Genomic DNA, 21,660 nt, shown 5'->3' with positions numbered 1-21,660 from the left:
TAGTTCATTTTTGCTCCTTCTCTTCCTCTTCCTTTTTCTCAGCCTCTAAAAACTATGCTCTATTGTCCCAAATCTATTCGGTTCTCAGCCTTAGAGTACCAACCCACTCAACCAAATATGAGCCTGGTGGTTAGTTAATGGAGCAGAACCATCTACATATTGTTCTTCAAGCTTAATGCTTAGGAACTCATCTTCACCCCCACCCCAAGCAGCTGATCAAAGTGTTCACCCACCTACATACGTTTCCTGAAATGAGGAAGGACGGGCAGTCCTAAGCGAGGAAAGAATCTACTGCTAGGAAAATAAGACTTTTTTCCATTGGGTTACAAAGATATATTGAGTGAATGAGTTGAGATTATCACTATCAAGCCTCAGTCAATGTCAAGATACAGATGCCTGCCAGAAGCTGCAGTTCCACCTAATCCTAACCCCTTCTCCTGCAGGGCCCCGGTCAACTACTCTTCAGTGGGTTCCTGGCTTAACAGAAACCACAGCAAAGCTCTCAGCCTGAAATAAAGAGCCTTCTGGGTCACTACGGTGTCTCCTAGTGTGCTTTCTCTGGCTCTGTGGGTCTCTAGTTCCTAAGCCCACGTGTCTTGCTGGGCCCTCCTTTATTGGCATCCAGGCCCCACCTGTCTTCCTCATCTCTGATCCCTGTAGGTGCTCTGACCATTATTACCTCCCTGGTATAGCCTCCAGGCTACTCTGATCTGTCTACCAGACATGGCCCTCTTCCACCCTAGATCCACTGCTTCGGTTCTTTCCTGAAACCGGATACTGAACTTTTCAGAGAAATAGGAGTAGGATACAGAGTAATTCTGTTATTTAAACACTTACTCTGCTGAGTGCTGTGATTAAGAGTTCTTAACCAGCATGTTTGGGTTGAATGCTGCTCTGCCACTCATAAGATATGTGACCTTGGGCAAGTCACTTGACCTTTCTGTACCTCGGTTTTCTCATTTGGAATATAGAGATAATAATATTAAATAATATAGTAAATGCTCAATTCACGTTCATTGTTGATATTATTATTATTACTGCTCACATGCATTGGCTTCATTTAATCCTCACAAAAATCTTGTAAAGTAAGTAGTATTCTCCCTGACTCATAGGTTTTACAAAAGAGGAAACTAGAGTTCAGAATAAAGTGAGTAACTTGCCCATGGTTACAGAGTCAGTAAGTGGTAGAAGCAAGATCTAAACGTGGATCTGTTTGACTCCCAGACCCCATGCCCCTGCCATCGTGTCAGACCTCCTCCAAAGGCAACTACCTCCAAAGAGTGGTCAAGGCTCCTTGGGGAAAAGGAGACAAGAGGCCAGCAGCTGGGGCAATTCAGGGAGTGATGGAGACAGGTGGAATGAATATTAAACCAGAGTTAAAGTAAGCAGCCCCACTTAGTCACTCACTAAGTGCACACGCAACCAGTCTTCAATACCCTCATCTAGAAAATGGGGATGATAGTACTGTGTTTATAACAATAAAAATAATTAGCCCTGTGCTGGGAGCAGTAAATTGGTGTGTGGTATAAGTCATGTGAAAGTACTCTGCATGTTGTGAAATGTATCACAAATGTAAGACTACTATTCAAAGTCAGTATGGGATAGTGGAAGAGACAGTGTTTGGAGTCAAGAGAAATGGGGTCACACTGCAGTAGCTGGGTATCCTGGACAGGTTATTTCACTTCTCTGAGCCTCGATGTCCTCTTGAATAGGGATATATCAGACTCTGTCACTTGGAAGTGACAGAAAACCCAACTCAAACAGGCATTTGCATAAAAAGGGAGTTTTTTCTGACTCAAGTATTTGGTTTACAGCTGAGGCACACAATGTCACCAAGTCACAGGTTCTCTCTTAACCTCTTAATTCTATTCTCTGCATTGTTTCATTCTTCCTAAGTTGTAGGCCCCCCATACCAGCACATCAAGATTACATCTAACACCCTAAACAAGAGCAAAAAAACTTCTTTCTTGTGCAAGTTCTGTAATTAATTCTCACTGACCTGGCTTGGATCACGTGATGAATCCCTGGACCAACCATTGAAGCTAGGAGATAAGAATATTCTGATTGGCCAGGCCCTGGAATAAGAGTGGTGGGATGAGCCCCACTAGAGTTGAGAATGGGGAAAAGGGAGCGGTTCCCCAAAAGACAAAATGCTATTGCCTGGAAAGGGGGGAATGGATGCTGGGCCAGCAGCAACAGATGTCTGTTACAGGGGATGCAACGGCCACCTCATGGAGCTGTCATGAGGTTTAAATGAGCCGTGCATATAAGTAGGAGATTGCGATGATTGTAGAGGAAGACAGGGCTCTACGAAGTAACATCCAAGCTACTGAGAAATCAGTCTGATGAGAACAAAATCAGTGCCCTGATGAGGCCAATGGAAAGTCCCAGGATAGGCAGTAAGGTGGTGGAACCCACACTGGACTGGTGCTGGGGCAAAAGTCAAGGTCAGCCCCACCAGGGGTGAGGTTTAGGGCTCAGAATGGGCAGGTGATGAGATGTGGTTGGGATTGTGGCCAAAAGGCCAATGCTGGCAGAGCTGTGCCCCTGGCTTTCAGTTGAGTGGACAGCCTGTCCCCCTAAAAAGGCCAGGCCCAGCAGGCGAAGGAAACCATAGCAACCACAAGTTAAGGAAGGCAGATGAAAAGCTTGTAAACACAGCTTCCAGCCATGTGGCATAGCTTTGGGCTCCTAGGAGACAGCCACATAAAGACCAGTCTGGCTCATGGCGACCAGGCAAAGGGGACTATTTCTGGACTCAACTGTGGGCTGACGCAGTCTGCAAACTAGACAAGCAAACAGGCAGCACAAACAGACATCACTACTACAAAAGCAGAGTCTCCATGTAGCGCACTTCCAGTTGCTCACGTGTGTGGAGCAGCAGGTTGGCTCTCTTTGCCCACACCATTTCATGCCCCGCTCCCCTTCCCACCTCCATGAAAACTTCTGACCCAGCCTCAGTGCTGGGTGGAAAGTGACTGTTTATAGAGTGGCGGCAACTGGGAAACCTACTAAGAAGCTCTGTGTTTCTCTGTCATAAATAACCAGCTGTCTCGTGCAATTTCCTGAGCTGCACAACCAGCAATGACAACCTGCCTTTCCATGCACCATCAGGCAGTGATTGTGGGTCCTCAGCATGATGCTGACAAGTCCATTTTTCAAGGCCATGGCCAAGCCCGCTTTTCACTACTGCAGAGTTAACCGTAACTCTGCAATGCCGGGTATGACAGTACCCACCCAGAAAAGACATTTAATAGGAAAAAAAAATCCGTTTTTTCTCCAATCTGATGTTCCAAAGAGAAAAATCAGCAAACTCTTTTTTTCCTGATAAATCCTTGAAATTTTAGGTGCACAGAACCCAAACAGTAACTATGGCAACACAAGCCACTCCAATAAGACTAACGCAGATTATTTCCAGCACAATAGCCTGGCTTGTGCTCAGAAAGCAGAGGTAATGTTGGCTGAAAGCAATTCCTGAATTGGTGGGGGGGATAAAATCCTCCGGCAGTGGAAGCTTCAGGCTTAGGTTTCTGGTTTCAGGCCCCTAGGATTCAGTGGCAAGATGAATTAACTACTGGATTAATATCTTGCCACTCCACACTGTTGAACTGGCAGCCTCTTCACCCTCTGCTTGGACTTCTTCACTTCCAACCACAAAGCCATTCAAACCCCAGGACTCACAGCGACAGCAAAAAGAATATGGGCTGTGAAAAGTACAGAATCAGGCAGTTTGAACAGACGTTAGGGATCACCTGGACTGGGAGTCTCTTGAAGTCAGGAGAATATGCTACATGTTCTGCACAGAGCTGAGGACCTGACCCAAGGTGGGTGAAGCTCTGTCTAACCTCATTTGTTTTACAGATGAGGAAACCAAGACCCAGGACTTGGCCATGCTCACTCAGAATCAGGAGATGACAGGGACTCCTGGTTAAGCCCACTGGCTGTGGAACAGGACAGAGCGGGGTCTGCATCATGGCTGTTAGATTCTGGGCAAGTCACTTAACTTCTTTGAACCTGGGTTTACTTAAGAATAACAATAATTACAATGACAATAATAATAATAAGGCCTACCTTTTAAGGTTGTTGTAGGAATAAATGAAGTAATCCATGTAGATCCATGTAGTATATTTAGCATACAATAGGGGCTCCCAATATAACTAATACTATTATTATTAATGGCAAAGCCAGAACTAGACCAGTTTTCCCCCAGAAGACTTGTGCATAATGCAAGAGGAAATCCAACTTCATCTTAATCTATAGGACCACTTCTTTCCATACCCCATCTTCTTCTGACATAAACTGACAACTTAACCTATTCACATTTAACAATCTTTCCTTGTGCAGTGGTTCTCAAACATTTTGGTGTCAGGATCCTTTTCCACACTTAAAAATTACTGAAGATTCCCAAAGAGGCTTTGTTTATATGGGTTTTCAAAACTATTTATTAGTCTATTTAAAAATAACAATAATAACCTCATTACATTTTAACATTAATTACATATTTTCATGAAATATAATTATTTTCCAAAACAAAAAAAAATGTAATGAGAAGAGTGGCATTGCTTTACATTCATGCAAATTTCTTTGGTGTCTGGCTTGATAGAGAGCAGCTAGGTTCTCATATCTGTTTCTGCAATCAATCTATTGTAATGAGTTGTTTGGATTGAAGTATATGAAGAAAATACAGTCTCACACAGATATATAGTTGGAATAGGAAGGAATACTTTATAGACTTCAGATAATTGTGAATTTTCTTCTTTGATAATCAACTACATCAAAACTCAGCAACTGTTAGTTTCTTAAAGATTAGTTGCATGTAGAATCTGAAACCATATCAGGGAACTCTGTTATATTAAATTCTATCAGCTTTCATGCACTTTGAATGGATTTCTTTTTTACCTATGCATGATTCTTTAACATCATGCATTGGTCATTTGGAAAATACTGGCTCACTGAGTTATGCAGACCTTCCAAATGTTGTCACATTTCACTATACAAGATCACATTCATTAACATCACTGCCAGTCTCAGGAGATAAGTCTTTAAGTGTTAGGAAGCTGTCAAGTTAATAGTGGAAGATATTCTAATTTTTCCTTGAAAGCTTGAATTTGATCTTTGATAACAAATACTGTCAGTGTTTTCCTTGACAGGCTAATTTCAATTATTTTTGAGAAATTTTCTGCCACATACCTAAGCTGGAGTAACTATAGTTTTTTGTTAAAAGATAATTTTTTAAAAAGGTTAAACTGTAACTCTCATACAGATAAAAAACGACCACATGTTAAAGATTTTATTTAAATCATGATGAGAGAATCAAGCAGATGTTTGAACCAGTTCAAAGGAGAAGCTAAAGAAGCACAAATTTATAATGAATAAAAGAATGTTGAAATGAATGCGCACATGGCACAGAACTGGCTTTTTCATAGAGGGGGATGGGGTATCCCTCCACCAGACACAAGTAATTTGCATATCTATAGAAAAGAATTATTTCGCATTGCTATCAGTTAACTACAACTTACAGAGTTGCAAAATAGCGCCATACAATCCTAACCAGCTAAGTATGTGCTATACACAATGCAGGGTTTTCCTTTGAAGCATAAACCTTCCCTACAGTCTTCTGTCACTCATTCTTTCAAGTAAAAAAATGGTGTTTTGTGAAACAAGCAGCTAGTTCAACTCACAGCTCAACAGTTGCACAAGCACTCTTCCTGAGACAATCATCCTACTTTGGTATGCAACACAAGTAACACTAGGAAAGATTGGTGCCACTGCCTTGATTTCTGCTAAGGTGCCAGTGGCTTTAGCCACCATCGCTTTTGCACCATTAGTGCAAATGTCAACGTGGTGAAATGGCAAATGATAGTCTTAGTATTAATCTAAGGATATTTTTTACCTTGAGGACCCCCTGACAGGGTCATGAGGAATCTCAGGGTTCCGTGAATGTTCTAGAATCAGTGCTCTGAAGTATGCTGTTGATCAAGGTAATGACCTAAAGAAGAATGAGCAAATAGCAAAAAGCCGGACATCTGCAAATTGAAAAATCAGACCTCACATGGGTCACTGCTTGGGAAGGGAAAAGCTATCAGTGAGAATCTGGGAACAGTGCCATGGAGTTGGGGGAATGGAGAATTTAAACAATAATAAAACCCACTAAAAGTTGGTATGCTTTGTTGTTAGTGTACTGGCAATTCCAAACAATGCCACTGATGAAATACTCCTCCCCACGTGGGCAGACCATTCGCATTGCTCCCCACTTGTTCACCACTGTCCAGAAGTATAGACCCAAGTAAGACACAGGAGCTCACTAGCATTAGAGTTGCAGACTGTATAGGGGAGAGACTGCAGCCGTTCTGTTCCTATTCTTTTAGTAACTGACAAGTAATCTGACAAGCATGGATGCTTGTCAAAATCCAAATCGATCAGTATCTTGATCCTCCTCTCCTCCCCAAAAATAAGGATTATAACTCTTCAACTTTAATCACATTCTCCCCAAATTTTGAACCATTATTATCATAAACCTCAGTTTTATCTTGGTTTTTTTAATCTTACAAGACATTGTTTTTGTCTTATAGAGTTGACTTTTTTATTCGTCCACATATTTATCATTTTCTTTGCTCTTCATTCCTTCTTGCACCTCAGACCTTCCTTCTGCCTAAACTATATTCTTTAGAATTTCCTTTGGTGAGTCTGCTGGCGATGACTTCTCACAGATTTTGTCTGCATATCCTCCTTTAAAAATAGTTTTGCTACATATATAATCGTAGGTTCACAGTTCTTTTTCTCTCAGGACATTTAAGATATTTCAATGGTTTCTACTATTGCTGTTGAGAGGACAACTGTCAGGATAACTACCATTCTTTAAAGATGATCTGTCTTTCTCTCTGATTGCTTTAAGATCTTCTCTTTGTCTTAGTGTTCTGCAGTTTCATTTATGCTATGTGCAGGTGTGGATTTCTTTTTATCTAACATGAGATTCACTGGGCTTCCTGAATGTGTGAACAGGTGTCTTTCAGCAACACTGAAAAATTCTCAACTAACATCTGTTCAAATATTGTCTCTGCAACATTCTTTCTCTCCTCTTCTTCCGGAACACCAATTATACGTGTATAAAATTATTTAATTCTATCTTCCAGATCACTTAATCTCTCATATTTTCCATCCCTTTGTGTCTCTGTGCTGCATTCTGAATATATTTTTTAGAACTCTCCCCCAGGTTACTGATTCTCTCCTCAATGTTGCCTAATTAACTGCTGAATCCATAATCACTTATTTCTAGAAATTCTTTTTTTAATATACTTTGTCAGTTTTACAGTCTGATTCTTTATTTGTAATTTTATTTCTTATTTCTTTAAACATATTAAAATACTTCTTTTATATTCTGTGATAATTCCACTATCTATAGTCTTCATGGGTCTGATTCTGCCGTCTGTTGTTTCTGCTGGCTCAGTACTCATGTTGCCTCACTTCCTTATGTATTTTTACCATTTTTGATCATGAGCTGAAATTTCTTAAAACTTTATCATGAAGAATTCCTTGAGGCCTGGGGAAGACAGGTTCCTCTACGGGGTGTGCATTTGGTTCTGCTAGGAACCTCAAGGATACTACTAACCTAGAATCACTTTGGTTGTGTGAATTCATGCTATAGATCCTTATAAGGATTGACTTATGATTATAAATTTTCAGGGAAGATTTTTTTTGACCCTCCACCCAGGCCCAGTCTTCAAGATAAGCAACTATTTTTATTCTTCAGGTGACAGGTTTATTTCTAAATCACCCTTGCACTAAAGTGCCTTTACAGTGAGGTATGGCCATTTGAGGTCCTCACTTTATGGAAGGGGTCCTATTAGACCCCTACCTTAGGCAGGTTCTAGGCTTCACTTTCTGTCTCCCCATGAAAAACTAAAGCTCAAAAATCAGCCAGTTCAGATGGGAACATACTGTATAGCACAGGGAACTCTACCTAATGCACTGTGGTAAGCGAAATGGGAGGGAAGTCCAAAAGGGAGGGGATATCTGTATGTGTACGACTGAATCATTTTGTTGTGCACTGGAGGCTAACACAACATTGTAAAGCAACCATACTCCAATAAAAATTAATTTTAAAAAAATCAGCCAGTTCAGCAAGTATCTTTGAGGCAAAAGCCAGCTTTGGGGTTCTGCTTACTTTACTTATTTAGTTTTTGGTCTTTGAGGATTCCTTAATAACTTGCTGGCTCATGAACACATTTTTTAATGGCTTTTTATGTCATCTAGCACATTTAGCTCTTTTCAGCGGGAGGATCAGTCAGGGTAAGCCATTCCACTATACTGCAAGAAATGAAAGTCTACATAAAAGCATGTGGTGCATAAATGATGATTTATCTGATGCAGTTTGGTTGTGTGGAACAGGAGTGAGGGAGAGCAGCAAGGTCACAGCTGGGTTTATACTTGAAAAGCTCATCAGGGGTTAGCGAAAGAAGGGCCTTGAATGTCATTCTATATTTCAACTTTATTGAGTAGGTAATGGAGGTTCTTCCAACTCTGGACTATAAGATTCATAAAGTTTTTCATATACTAACACCGTAGGATTCTATTATTGTTTCCTTGAAAGTAGTGTTTCTCAAAGTGTGTCCAAGTTCCACCTGCATCAGAATCCTCTAGGTAACTTATCAAAACTTGCAGATTTCCAAGCTCCATCCCAAACCTACTGAGTCAGTATCCTCAGAGAAGGAAGGTGGGAAAGAGACCACTAAAGGATTGGAAAATCATTTTAATAAGATAGAGTAAAATATTGCAGAGAATGTCTTTTGCTATAAGGATGAGTATTATTTCATTAAACCTTTATTTAGGTGTTATAAAGTGTGCATGTGGGTATGTGTGTACCTGTGTGTGCACACACACACTGGGCCAACCTGTAAAATGTATTTCATGCATTGAGGTCAAAAAAGTTGAGGTCAAAAAAGCTGTAAAATGTGTTTCATGCACTGAGGTCAAAAAAGTTAGACAATCATTATCTTAGAGGATGCCCTTTATATTATTTTTCATCAGACTTTACCTGTAATTAAAATATTGTAAGAAAAGGAATGCAGCATAATTTCCCTCTGAATAACCCTACCCATAGCATGCTGGGACACATCTATGTTTGTACATAAATCAATTAACTTGGGCACTTCTTGACTCAAAATGAAGTGATGAAAAAGCATCTCTATGAATCTGGTATGGGTGGAAACATGATGTTAATTGTCACCTATGCAAGAACTGTTTTCTTCTTTTCCTCAAGAGATTACAAAGCCTGTGTTCCGGCTCTCATCACATCTCAACAACCCTATACTTCAGGAAATGAAGTATCACAAAATCCTGGCACAACTGACCCCAAAGGACTGAGTGGCTCCTTTTGCCGTGGAGGATTTTGTTGTACTAGGTATTGCTCCCACAAGTGGTCGTAGGTTGTTGCCTGGAATGCCTTTTGCTATCTGGATACTTTTTTCCTTTGTACTTGTACTTGCTTCAATCTGTGGTTTATTCTCCCAAAACATCAATAAACAAGGACAAATATAAATTTATCCATTCAAGCATCAATGCCAAACACACACACACAAATTGTTGTCTTAAATAGACTTAATTTCAATCATTCACATAATGCCTTGAGTATGTTCTCCATTTCCACATACCTCTAGTACTTTTACCTTTTTTCTTTAAATCGAATCACACTTATACATAAAAAAAGTTTTCAGAAGGAATACTTTATACTCCTTTTGCAAAAGGAAAACTAGCATCACTTGCCAAAAGGGAAGGTAACTGTAAAAATAAATGGGAGGGAAGGAACACCAAGTTATCAGCGTCAAGTTAGATTCCATCACCTGCCAGGCCTTTGAACCTGAATGCAGCCTGTTCTCCTTGTTTGAAAAAGAGATGCGAATGAGGACAAGACTCTTGCTCTGTGATGCTATCAAAAGGCATGAGAGATTGGAAAAGGAAATAACTTTCTTGATAGTGATTCATTTTGTTTTAAGGCTGAGCAGGTAGTTCTTAGAATTGTCTCCTGTTTCATTAGTATTTCAAATTTTAGAAAAGGATGGTATAGATTTGGTTCTCAAACTGTAGTGTAAATCAGAATCACCTGAAGGGCCTGTTAGACCACAGATGGATGGGCATCATTCCCAGTTTCTGATTCAGCAGGTGAGACCCAAGAATTTGTATTTCTAACAAGTTTCCAGGTGGTGCTGATGCTGTGGGTGCAGACCACACTTTGGGAACCACTGCACAGGTAAATCCTACACATCTTTCACAACCTTGTTTACGAGGGTCCCTCCTTCTCTGCACTCTCTATCCACGTTAAACTGCTCCTAACCACTTCCTGTTCATCTTCCTCATTCCCAGTCTTTTCACCCAAACCATTTTATTATCCTCCCTTCACAAATCCCATGCTTTGAAATACTTTTTGTCTATCAAACAAAACATACTTATCAAGCAATAATTCATTTTCTCATGTTTTATTAATCAAAGACAAGGGTAGGGCTTCCCTGGTGGTGCAGTGGTTGAGAGTCTGCCTGCTAATGCAGGGGACACGGGTTCGAGCCCTGGTCTGGGAGGATCCCACATGCTGCAGAGCAACTAGGCCCGTGAGCCACAACTACTGAGCCTGCACGTCTGGAGCCTGTGCTCCGCAACAAGAGAGGCCGCGATAGTGAGAGGCCCGCGCACTGCGATGAAGAGTGGCCCCCGCTTGCCACAACTAGAGAAAGCCCTTGCACAGAAACGAAGACCCAACACAGCAAAAATTAATTAATTAATTAATTAATTCCTACCCCCAACATCTTCAAAAAAAAAAACAAAACCACAGCTTAAAAAAAAAAAAGACAAGGGTAACTACCAATCAGAGCTTCCAATCAGCATGGGGTAACTGGTATTTCTATTCTATAACTGACTTGTTATAATTCTAGCCCAGAACAAAGAAACCTGATGTTTTGGTTTAAATAGCCTGTGCATCTAATCTCTGGTATATATGAGCTTTTTTGGTTACTCTTTTTTGAAGTCCTGAAAATAACTCACAGGCACCCCCTCCCTGCTTCCCTCATTACCCCGTGGGGCTGGGAAGCTCAGGTTGGGACCACCTGGTATCTATCACTCATCTGGTAATTAATCACTGATTATCTTCTGTCATTTCTTCTATTGTTGTCCCTTAACAGCATGAAAGGACTGCATCTGGCCCTTCTTTGTAAACCGCATGCTACCTTGCTTAGGGCTTTAGAATATTAGCATCTCCCCAAAAAAGGAAGAAACAAAAAAACCAGAAACGATGTATTTCATGTTTGGCTATATATACTACAATTGTATCCAGGGGAGAACAACACAATGAAAGAATATTTGCAGTAAAATAGACCAGTATTGTAAATAGGCGACAAACTCAGAAGTTACCCTTTGGGGAAGGAAAGTGAGTCAACAAAACAATTAATTTCCAGAGGTGGTAAAGAGACTTGAAAATAAATACTTGCCTTCTTAAGTTCACCAGGATGTGATTCCATTGGATTGCTCTGCCTGGGGCCTCCTGGAAGGCTGTTAGGAGGAAATGTTGAAAATGAGTCTGATTTAACCACAAGCAGACAAACTGGGGATTTGGAGTGATGGTAAGGTCTTAATGAATCAGACACAACTCTGCCTTCCTCAAGAGTATGTGACTCTTCCTTTTTCCAAAACGCCACTTAAAGCTCTTGTCCTCCTGGAAGCCATCCCTGGTGGTGATTACTACCACCCCACCCCCACCTGATTCTGATCACATTTTATTTTGAACTCTCTTAGCAATATGGACTCACTGCATGTTGCTTTGAAATTGCTACTGAAGCTTTTTCAAGCGGGTATGTGGGTGTGGGTGTGGGTGTGGATGTGAGTGTGTGCATGTGTGTGTTTGGGAAGGCACGCTTCTTCCCTCCAAAAAATAGCTCCCCACCCACCTGTGACAAAGACCTAAAGCTTGCCTATGATAATTTCTTTGATGACCTTGTTTATGCCAGGCATCTTCTTTCAACATGCCAGTGACAGTAAGCTGTTATCCATCATTAATCTGTTGGTGCCCCTTCCTGCCCTTTGCTGATGATATTCAAAGAGTACTGCTAGCACTGCTTTGGAGAGTTCCACCAAGGAAATTCCAAGGAAATCTTTTGACTACTGATGACTCCAGAAAAGATGCAAAAAGCAAGGTTTTAGGTTGTTGTTTTACTTGTTCCAATGACTTATTAGATTTAGCTAATTACACAGCTTATCAAAATAAAAGATCTTCTGTGTGCCATGTGATGGTCTATCCCATCATTCATGCCTGATTGAATAACATGGTTAAAATCCAAGGAGCTCCTCCTCTAATGAAGTTCCTGCTCTGTCCGTTGCTACGGCAACTTAGGGCCATGGTCCAAGATGACAGCAAATATATTAAATATTGCAGCAAATCCATTTTCTCCCTGCTTTAGTGACCTCAGAGCCAAGACTGTATTTGACAGTGTACAAGTATAGAAGAAGTATTGTGCCTGCGATTTTTTTTCTTTTTCAACATGGAAACCAATCACATTTATATTCACAAGCACAGTGTCATCCATGTAGCAGGCACTGAAAAAATACTTGAGGGAAATTAGTTATACATGATGCATTAACTACACACATATATTGTCGCTTTTTCCTGAGACCCCACCAAAATGACGGTAAAAGAATTAAAAAGGAGTATGTTCACATAGATGAAGAAAATGGGACATGATACCACAGTAAGCAAGTGATTTCTGCTTTTTTTTCAGCTTTTTTTTTCAGATTTTTTAAAATTGTGGTAAAATACACACAACATAAAATTTACTATTTTAGTCATATTTAAGTGTACAGTTCAGTGGCATTTAGTACATTCACATTATTGTGCAACCATCATCACCATCCATCTCCAGAACTTTCTCATCATCCCAAACTGAAACCCTGGAGCCATTAAATAATAATTCCCTATCCCCCCTCCCTCAGCCCATGGTAAACCCTATTCTATTTTTTGTCTCTACATCTTTGACTACCCTAAGTAGAGGAATATAAGTGGAATCAGATAATATTTGTCCTGTTGTCACTGGCTTATTTCACTTAACATAATGTCTTTAAGGCTTATCCATGTTATAGCATGTGCCAGAATTTCATTCCTTTTTTATCCCCTACAAAATCAGACTATATTTCATTTTCAGCTTTACTGAGGAAAAACTGATACAATCTTATTCCTTTTTGAGGCTGAATAATATTCCACTGTATGGATATTACTACCCTTTGTTTATCCATTCATCCATCAATGGACATTCTGGCAGTTTCCACCTTTTGGCTATTGTGAATACTGCTGCCATGAACACTGGTGTGCAAATATTTATTCAAGTCCCTGCTTTCAAAACTTTTGTGTATATACCCAGAAGTGGAACTGCTGAATCAAATGGTAATTCTATGTTTAACATTTTTGAGGAAACATTATTTTCCGCAGCAGCTGCACCATTTCACATTCACACCAACAATGTGCAAGGGTTCCAATTTCTCCATATCCACCCCAACACTGTTAGTTTTTGTTTTGGGTTTTTTTTAATAATAAGCCAGCCTAATGGGTATGAAGTGGCATTTCATTGTGGTTTTGATTTGCATTTCCCTGATGGTTGGTGGTGTGCAGCAGCTTTTTATGTGCTTATTGGCATTTATTCTGTTCCTTTTTAAAAGATGGAAAGCGGAGGAATGGTAACATCATAGCAGAGCAAGGGAGGGGGAGTGGGGAAGGGGGTTACACGTGAGAAGCAAACTGACTGACCCACAAAACCTCTGAAAAATTTGGCCCATGATAAAAGGATGGAACCCAGGGCTTCCCTGGTGGCGCAGTGGTTGAGAGTCCGCCTGCCAATGCAGGGGACATGGGTTCGTGACCCGGTCCAGGAAGATCCCACATGCCGCGGAGTGGCTGGGCCTGTGAGCCATGGCTGCTGAGCCTGCACGTCCGGAGCCTGTGCTCCGCAACGGGAGAGGCCACAACAGTGAGAGGCCCACATACCGCAAAAAAAAAGAAAAAAAGGATTGAACACAGTAAGGATCAGAGCTGAAAACATCCTCTGCCCCAGAAGCCAAGCAGTTACTCTTTACCCAGGCAGGAGAATGGAAGCTTGATCCCTGGCGGATCTGAACTGGGGAGGCCCTAGATTCCAGTACAACTGGCACAGTAGCCAGCAGGAGTGAGGTAAGGTCTGGAAATAGGGAGACTCAGCGAGAGTGCATCCTGAGCAGTGGGAACCCCAGTCCTCTTCCTCGACTCTGCTCCCCAAATGCAGGCAACGTGTGTTACCCCTAGACAGCAGATGAGAAGATTCTTCTCCTAAGAAACTGAACTGCCCCAGAGGAAGAAAACCATAGATAATAACATCTGGAGTTCCCCTAACAAAACAGCAAGACCCCCACCAAAAACCCAACAGTAAAGGCTTCCACTTGATAAGTTCTGTATGTACACATAGGGCTTACAGTTAGGTCTTTCTTTTGCCTTTTTTAATTGAAATATAGTTGATTTACAGTGTGTCAGTTTCAAGTGTACAGCAAGGTGATTCAGTTATATATATGGAAAAGAATTTTTATATATGTATATATTTATGTATATTTATGTTCTTTTTAAATTTTCCATTATAGGTTATTACAAGATACTAATTTTAGTTCCCTGTGCTATAAGTAGGTCCTTGTTGGTTATCTATTTTATATATAGTAGTGTTTATATTTTAATCCCAAACTCCGAATTTATCCCTCCCCCCTCCAATTAGGTCTTGTGCCTTACTCTAAAATATGAAGTGATAACTAAGGGTTATCAGACACTGGAGGAAAGCCCCCATCATGAAAGACAGAGAGCAAAACAAACCACCCCCGCAAAAAAAAATTGGATCAGCAAGAAACAGATCATGCCAGAAACAGAAGAAAGCTTCAAATAAAAATTACAATTAATACTCCTAGAGAGTTCAGAGAAGATATCACATCCATCAATTTTTTATTTTTCTTTTAATTTTATTTATTTATTTTTGGCTGTGTTGGGTCTTCGTTGCTGTGCGCAGGCTTTCTCTAGCTGCGGCGAGCGGGGGCTACTCTTCATTGCAGTGCGCAGGCTACTCAATGCGATGGCTTCTCTTGTTGCGGATCACGGCCTCTGGGCGCATAGGCTTCAGTAGTTGTGGCTCGCGGGCTCTAGAGAGCAGGCCCAGTAGTTTTGGTGGATGGGCTTAGTTACTCCGTGGCATGTGGGATCTTCCCAGACCAGAGCTCAAACCCGTGTCCCCTGCATTGGCAGGCGGATTCTTAATCACTGCGCCACCAGGGAAGTCCCATCAATTTTTTAAAAGCAGTATATTATCAAAAATAAAAAGAGCCCTTGGAAATCAAAAGTGATCATCAATGTTAAAAAGTTAATAGACAGGTTGGAAGTAATAAAAAGGCAAAACGATGGAAAATAATAAGGATAGTATAAGGATAAAATATTTAGGGAATCATTTGAATTCAACATCCAAATAAGAAAACAGAGGAGGAAAAGATTATCAAAGAAATAATTTAAGAAAAATTTCCTGGAACTGAAGGACCCAAGTCTCCAACTGAAAGCCTAATGAATGAAGAAGGATGAATGCCAAGTTTCAGCATACTAGGGATACAGAGAAGAACTAGAAGTGTCCAGAAAGATAAGTCACATACAAAGAAATAGGATTAAAAATGGCATTGGACTTCTCAAAAATGACCCTAAAAGCTAGAAGACAATGGAACAATGTCTTTAAGGGAAAATAATTTGCAACCTGAATTCTATATGGCCAAACGGCAAATTCAGAGTGAGGGTAGAAAAAAAGACATTTTCAAATAAGCAAGAACTCAAAAAAATATATCTCCCATGTATCATTTCTTAAAAAGCAACAGAAGGAGAAGTGTCACCAAAACCAGGAAGTAAAGAAAGACCTGGGACCCAGGAAACAGGGGTTCCAACATAAAAGAAAAGAGAACTCCCAGAATAATAGTTATTATTTAATTTATCATTACTTTAGGTGAAAGGCATAAAGTAAAACCTGTCTGTACTGGAGGAGGAGGGCTTCAAGGAGGAAAGTTCCAGATAGAGGGGTATACACACTTGAGCATGAAAAACTATTGATAGGACATGAAAGTTCTAATTAGAAAGAAAAGGACAGGTACATAGAAAATAATGCAAGTAAAACAAACAAACAGGGACTTCCCTGGTGGCACACTGGTTAAGAAGCCGCCTGCCAATGCAGGAGACACGGGTTCGAGCCCTGGTCCAGGAAGATCCCACATGCCGCAGAGCAACTAAGCCCGTGAGCCACAACTACTGGGCCTGCGCTCTAGAGCCCGTGAGCCACAACTACTGAGCCTGTGTGCCACAACTACTGAGGCCCACGCTCCTAGAGCCCATGCGCTGCAACAAGAGAAGCCACTGCAATGAGGAGCCTGCGCACCGCAACGAAGAGTAGCCCCCGCTCACCACAACTAGAGAAAGCCTGCGCCCAGCAGTGAAAATGCAACGCAGCCAAAACAAATTAATTAATTAAATAAATAAATTTATTTTTTTAAAAAAGCAATCAAATATTATCAACTCCAGTAAAAACAAAAATGTATACAAGGAAGGAAATGTAATCACAGTATACTTTTTGGCTTTGCAATGGACAATAATTACATAAACATAATATGATATCAATAAATATTGATTATAGGGGTTTGCAGGAAAAGATAGAAGGCAAGTAACTGACAGACATTTTAATCTCAGATAACACCAAGTCAGTAAGTGATTTCTATAATTGATAAATCAAGAAACAGTATCAGTATTTTATTTTGATATGTAGCAATAAATATCTTGATGGTTGAAATTGAAAACTTTTGGGTAAATGATGGCCTAACGGGTCTTCTCTGACTTAGATTCTTTTTTGTGGAAATAGTGTAGACTCATTCTTTTTTTTTAATTGAAGTATAGTTGATGTACAATATCATATAAGATACAGGTGTACAATATAGTGATTCACAATTGTTAAAAGTTATACTCCATTTATAGTTATTATAAAATACTGACTATACTCCCTGTTTCGTACAGTGCATCCTTGTAGCTTATTTTATACATACTAGTTTGCATCTCTTAATACCCTATCCCTGTATTGCCCCTCCCCCCTTCCCTCTCCCCACTGATAACCACTAGTTTGTTCTCTAAATCTCTGAGTCTGTTTCTTTCTTGTTATATTCACTAGTTTGTGGTATTTTTTAGATTCCACATACAAGTGATATCATACAGTATTTGTCTTTCTCTGTATGACTTATTTCACTTAGCATAATGCCCTCCAAGTTCATCCATGTTGTTGCAAATGTCAAATTTTCATTCTTTTTTATGGCTGAGTAATATTCCATTGTGTGTGTGTGCACACACGCGTGTGTGTGTGTGTATATCACATCTGCTTCATCCATTCATCTGTTGATGGACACTTAGGTTGCTTCCATATCTTGGCTATTGTAAATAATGCTGCTATGAACACTGGGGTGCATGTATATTTTTGAATTAGTGGTTTTGTTTTTTCAGATATATACCCAGAAGGGGAATTGCTGGGTCATATGGTAGTTCTATTTTTAGTTTTTTGAGAAACCTCCATACTGTTTTCCAAAATGGCTGTACCAATTTACATTCCCAACAGCAGTGTACAAGGGTTTCCTTTTCTCCACATCCTCACCAACATTTGTTATTGGTGTTCTTTTTGATGATAGCTATTCTGACAGCTATGAGTTGATATCTCATTGTGGTTTTGATTTGCATTTCCCTGATGATTAGTGATGTTAAGCATCTTTTCATGTGCCTGTTGGCCATCTCCATTTCCTCTTTATTAAAATGTCTATTCAGATCTTCTGCCCATGAAAGATACTGAAGACAACACAAACAGATGGAAAGATATATCTTGTTCTTGGATTGGAAGAATTAATATTGTCAGAATGGCCATACTACCCAAGGCAAACTACAGATTCAATGCAATACCTATCAAAACACCAATGGCATTTTTCACAGAACTAGAACAAATAGTTTTTAAATTTGTACGGAAACACAAAACACCCCGAATAGACAAAACAATCTTGAAAAAGAAGAATAGAGTTGGAAGAATCACGCTCCCTGACTTCACACTATACTACAAAGCTACAGTAATCAAAAGAGCATGATACTGGCACAAAAACAGACACGTAGCTCAGTGGACACAATAGACAGCCTAGAAATAAACCCATGTACTTACAGTCAATTAATCTATGACAAAGTAAGAAAGTATATACAATGGAGAAAAGACAATCTCTTCAATGAGTTGTGCTGGGAAAACTGGACAGCTACATGCAAAAGAATGAAATTAGAACATTCTCTAACACCATAAACAAAAATAAACTCAAAATGGGTTAAAGACCTAAATGTAAGGCCAGAAACCATAAAACTCCTAGAAGAAAACAGTAAAACATAGGCAGAACACTCTTTGACATAAATCATAGCAATATTTTTTTGGATCTGTCTCCTAAAGCAAAGGAAATAAAAACAAAAATAAACAAATGGGACCTAGTTAAACTTAAAAGCTTTTGCACAGCAAAGGAGACCACTAACAAAATGAAGAGACAACCTACTGAATGAAAGAAAATATTTGCAAATGATATGACCAATAAGAGATTAATATCCAAAATATATAAACAGCTCATACAACTCGACATCAAAAAAACATTCTTTACCAAGTTCCCAGAGTCAGTATGGAAGAATAATAGTTAAGAGTACACATTCTGGATTCAGATGGCCTGAGTGCTCAGCTTGACTCTGCCACTTCTTATTAGCTGGGTGAATTGGGGCAGGTTAATGCACCACTTTGCCTCAGTTTCCCCATATGTAAAATAGGAAACATAACAATACCCACCTGACAGGATTATTGTGAGAATTAAATAATGCACGTAAAGCACTTAGCATTCTTCCGGGCACACTGTACTCATTCATAAAGTGTTAGTGATCATTACTATCATCCCCTAGTATGATTCTATCAGGATATGCCACCCCCGTCATCTTTCAGTGCCCTTCCGAAAAGGTCACTATGATAGAGTGACAGGTGAAAGACACAGAACAGGTAAGTGGAATTCAGCTCCTACTCCTCAGTTAGAAATAGCTAAGTTCTAAATGCAAAGCTCTACAGGCTTGGTGTCTTCCTCCACCTTGTTCTTTCCTGCTTGGGACAAGAACTGAAGACAATTTGGAGTAATACTATAAGGAGCAGTTAACAACAGGAGCCTGAAGTCAGACAGACCAGGTCAAATACTTGCTTCCCACCTATTAATCACATTAGCAGAGGCTAATTACCTGACTCTATGGGCTGAATTGTGTCCCCTCAAAATTTGTTTGTTGCAGTCCTAACCCTCAGTACCTCAGAATGTGACTGTATTTGGAGACAGGCGATGAAGTGTGATGAAGGTAAAATGAGGTGATGAAGGTAAAATGAGGTCATGTGGGAGGCCCTAATCCTATAGGACTGGTGTCCTTCTAAAAAGAGGAGATCAGGACACAGACACACACAGAAGAAAGACCATGTGAGGACACAGGGAGAAGACAGCCATCTACAAGCCAAGGAGGGAGGCATCGGAAGAAACCAACACTGCCAACACCTTATCTCGAGCATCCAGCCTCCAGAACTGTAGGAAATAAATTTCCGTTGTTTAAGCCACTCAGTCTGTGGTAGCTTTTTATGGCAGCCCAAGGTTTTCTAGAAGGTAAAATAGGAATATACCTCATGAGCTAATTGTGAGGATTAAAATGTGTAGAAAAGTACTTACGACAGTGCTTGGCATACAATATGTGCTTAATAAATTGTAGGCTAGTATGATTATTGTGTTATTATTATTATTATTAAAACACAATTGGGACTTCCCTTGTGGCACAGTGGATAAGACTCCGTGATCCCAAAGCAGGGGGCCCAGGTTCCAGCCCTGGTCAGGGAATTAGATCCCACATGCCTGCCACAACTAAGAGTTCATATGCCACAACTAAGGAGCTGGCAAGCTGCAACTAAGGAGTCCGCCTGCCACAACTAAGGAGCCCACGTGCCACAACTAAAGAGTCAGCAAGCCACAACCAAGGAGCCCTGGAGCCACAACTAAGGAGCCCGCCTGCTGCAACAAAGACCCAGTGCAACCAAATTAATTAATTAATAATTTTAAAAACACAATTACTCTGATCTTTCCACAGTAACAGAAGAAAAGAGAGATGCTGAATGACCAATTCAGCCAAAATTGTTGAAGCTGTTACAGTGACTTCATAATTCACCTTCATGTCTTTAGTCTTGCCCTCTTCAATCCACCTCCACAGTGCTGCCAGAACATTCTTTCTAGAATAAAAATCTGGCTCTGATATCCAGTAGCCAAAAATGGCCTCAAACAATTCCTCCCTTCCCTCCCTATATGTGTGTGCCTCTCCTCCTACCAGAGGTGGGCCCCATGTCCCCTCCCTGTGAATCTGGGCTGTGCCTGTGACCACTTTGACTAGAATAATACTACAGAGGGGCTTCCCTGGTGACGCAGTGGGTGGGAGTTCGCCTGCCGATGCAGGGGACGTGGGTTCGTGCCCCGGTCCGGGAAGATCCCACATGCCGCGGAGCAGCTGGGCCCGTGAGCCATGGCCGCTGAGCCTGCGCGTCCGGACCCTGTGCTCCGCAACAGGAGAGGCCACAACAGTGAGAGGCCCGTGTACCGCAAAAAAAAAAAAAGAATACTACAGAGGAAACAACATCTTGGGACTTCCAAGTCCTCACATTAAAAAGGCCTGGCAGCTACTGAGCCACCAAGAAGAACAGGCTACTCTGCAAGAGAACGTGGTCATGGGCAAAGGCCCAGATAGAAGAAGAGAGAGGAGAGAGGCTACATGGAGGACCATCGAGGTGGCAGACATCCAGCCCCTCCTCACTGCTACTGCATGAGAGAGTCCAAGCCAGACCAGCAGAGGAACCACCCAGCTGAGCCCCAGCCAACCCACGAAATCATGAAATATAATAAAGTGCATTGGTTAAGCCAGTCACTTTGGGGCGGTTTTCTATGCAGCAAAAGGTAACTGAGACACTGATCATGACACTGCTCTACTTCAAAATCCTTGGATCTCATAACCAAATTTCCATCACCTTCCCAAGCTGTGTGGCTGGGGCAAGTTACATAATCTCTCTGTGCATCATTTTTACCATCTATAAAGTAGAAGTAATAACAATAATACCTTCCTCAAAGGATTGCCCTGAAGATGAAGAAACAATATACATAAGACACTTGGAACAGTATGGCATACAATAAGTGCTCAATATGAGTTAACCATCATCATTAGATGCCATATATTATGACATATAATAATGGTTAATATGAGTTAACCATCATCATTATCCTCCTCCTCATTCTTACTTTTTTTATTTTTTATTTTTTTGGCTGCATTTGGGTCTTCATTGCTGCGCGCGGCTTTTTTCTCTAGTTGTGGTGAGCGGGAGCTCCTCTTCATTGTGGTGCGTGGGCTTCTCACGGCGGTGGCTTCTCTTGTTGCAGAACACGGGTTCTAGGTGTGCCAGGCTTCAGTAGTTGCGGCGCATGGGCTCAGTAGTTGTGGTACACAGGTTCTAGGGCACACGGGCTTCAGTAGCTGTGGCTCGCGGGCTC

General features: G+C 40.8%; 1 protein-coding gene across 2 annotated transcripts in view; it reads right to left on the bottom strand.

The window, feature by feature from the left end:
- SRGAP3 (SLIT-ROBO Rho GTPase activating protein 3) overlaps positions 1 to 21,660 on the bottom strand; it is a 333,106-nt gene that overhangs the window by 274,815 nt on the left and 36,631 nt on the right. For both annotated transcript variants that reach the window (XM_070046600.1, XM_070046601.1), the window contains exon 3: positions 11,475 to 11,535. The gene's annotated coding sequence lies outside the window, so the exon portion shown is untranslated. The remainder of the gene's footprint in view (positions 1 to 11,474; positions 11,536 to 21,660) is intronic.

This window comes from Globicephala melas, chromosome 11 (genome assembly GCF_963455315.2).
Source record: "Globicephala melas chromosome 11, mGloMel1.2, whole genome shotgun sequence".
NCBI classification, from domain to species: Eukaryota; Metazoa; Chordata; class Mammalia; order Artiodactyla; family Delphinidae; genus Globicephala; species Globicephala melas.
This window is presented reverse-complemented; position numbering and strand designations above follow the sequence as displayed.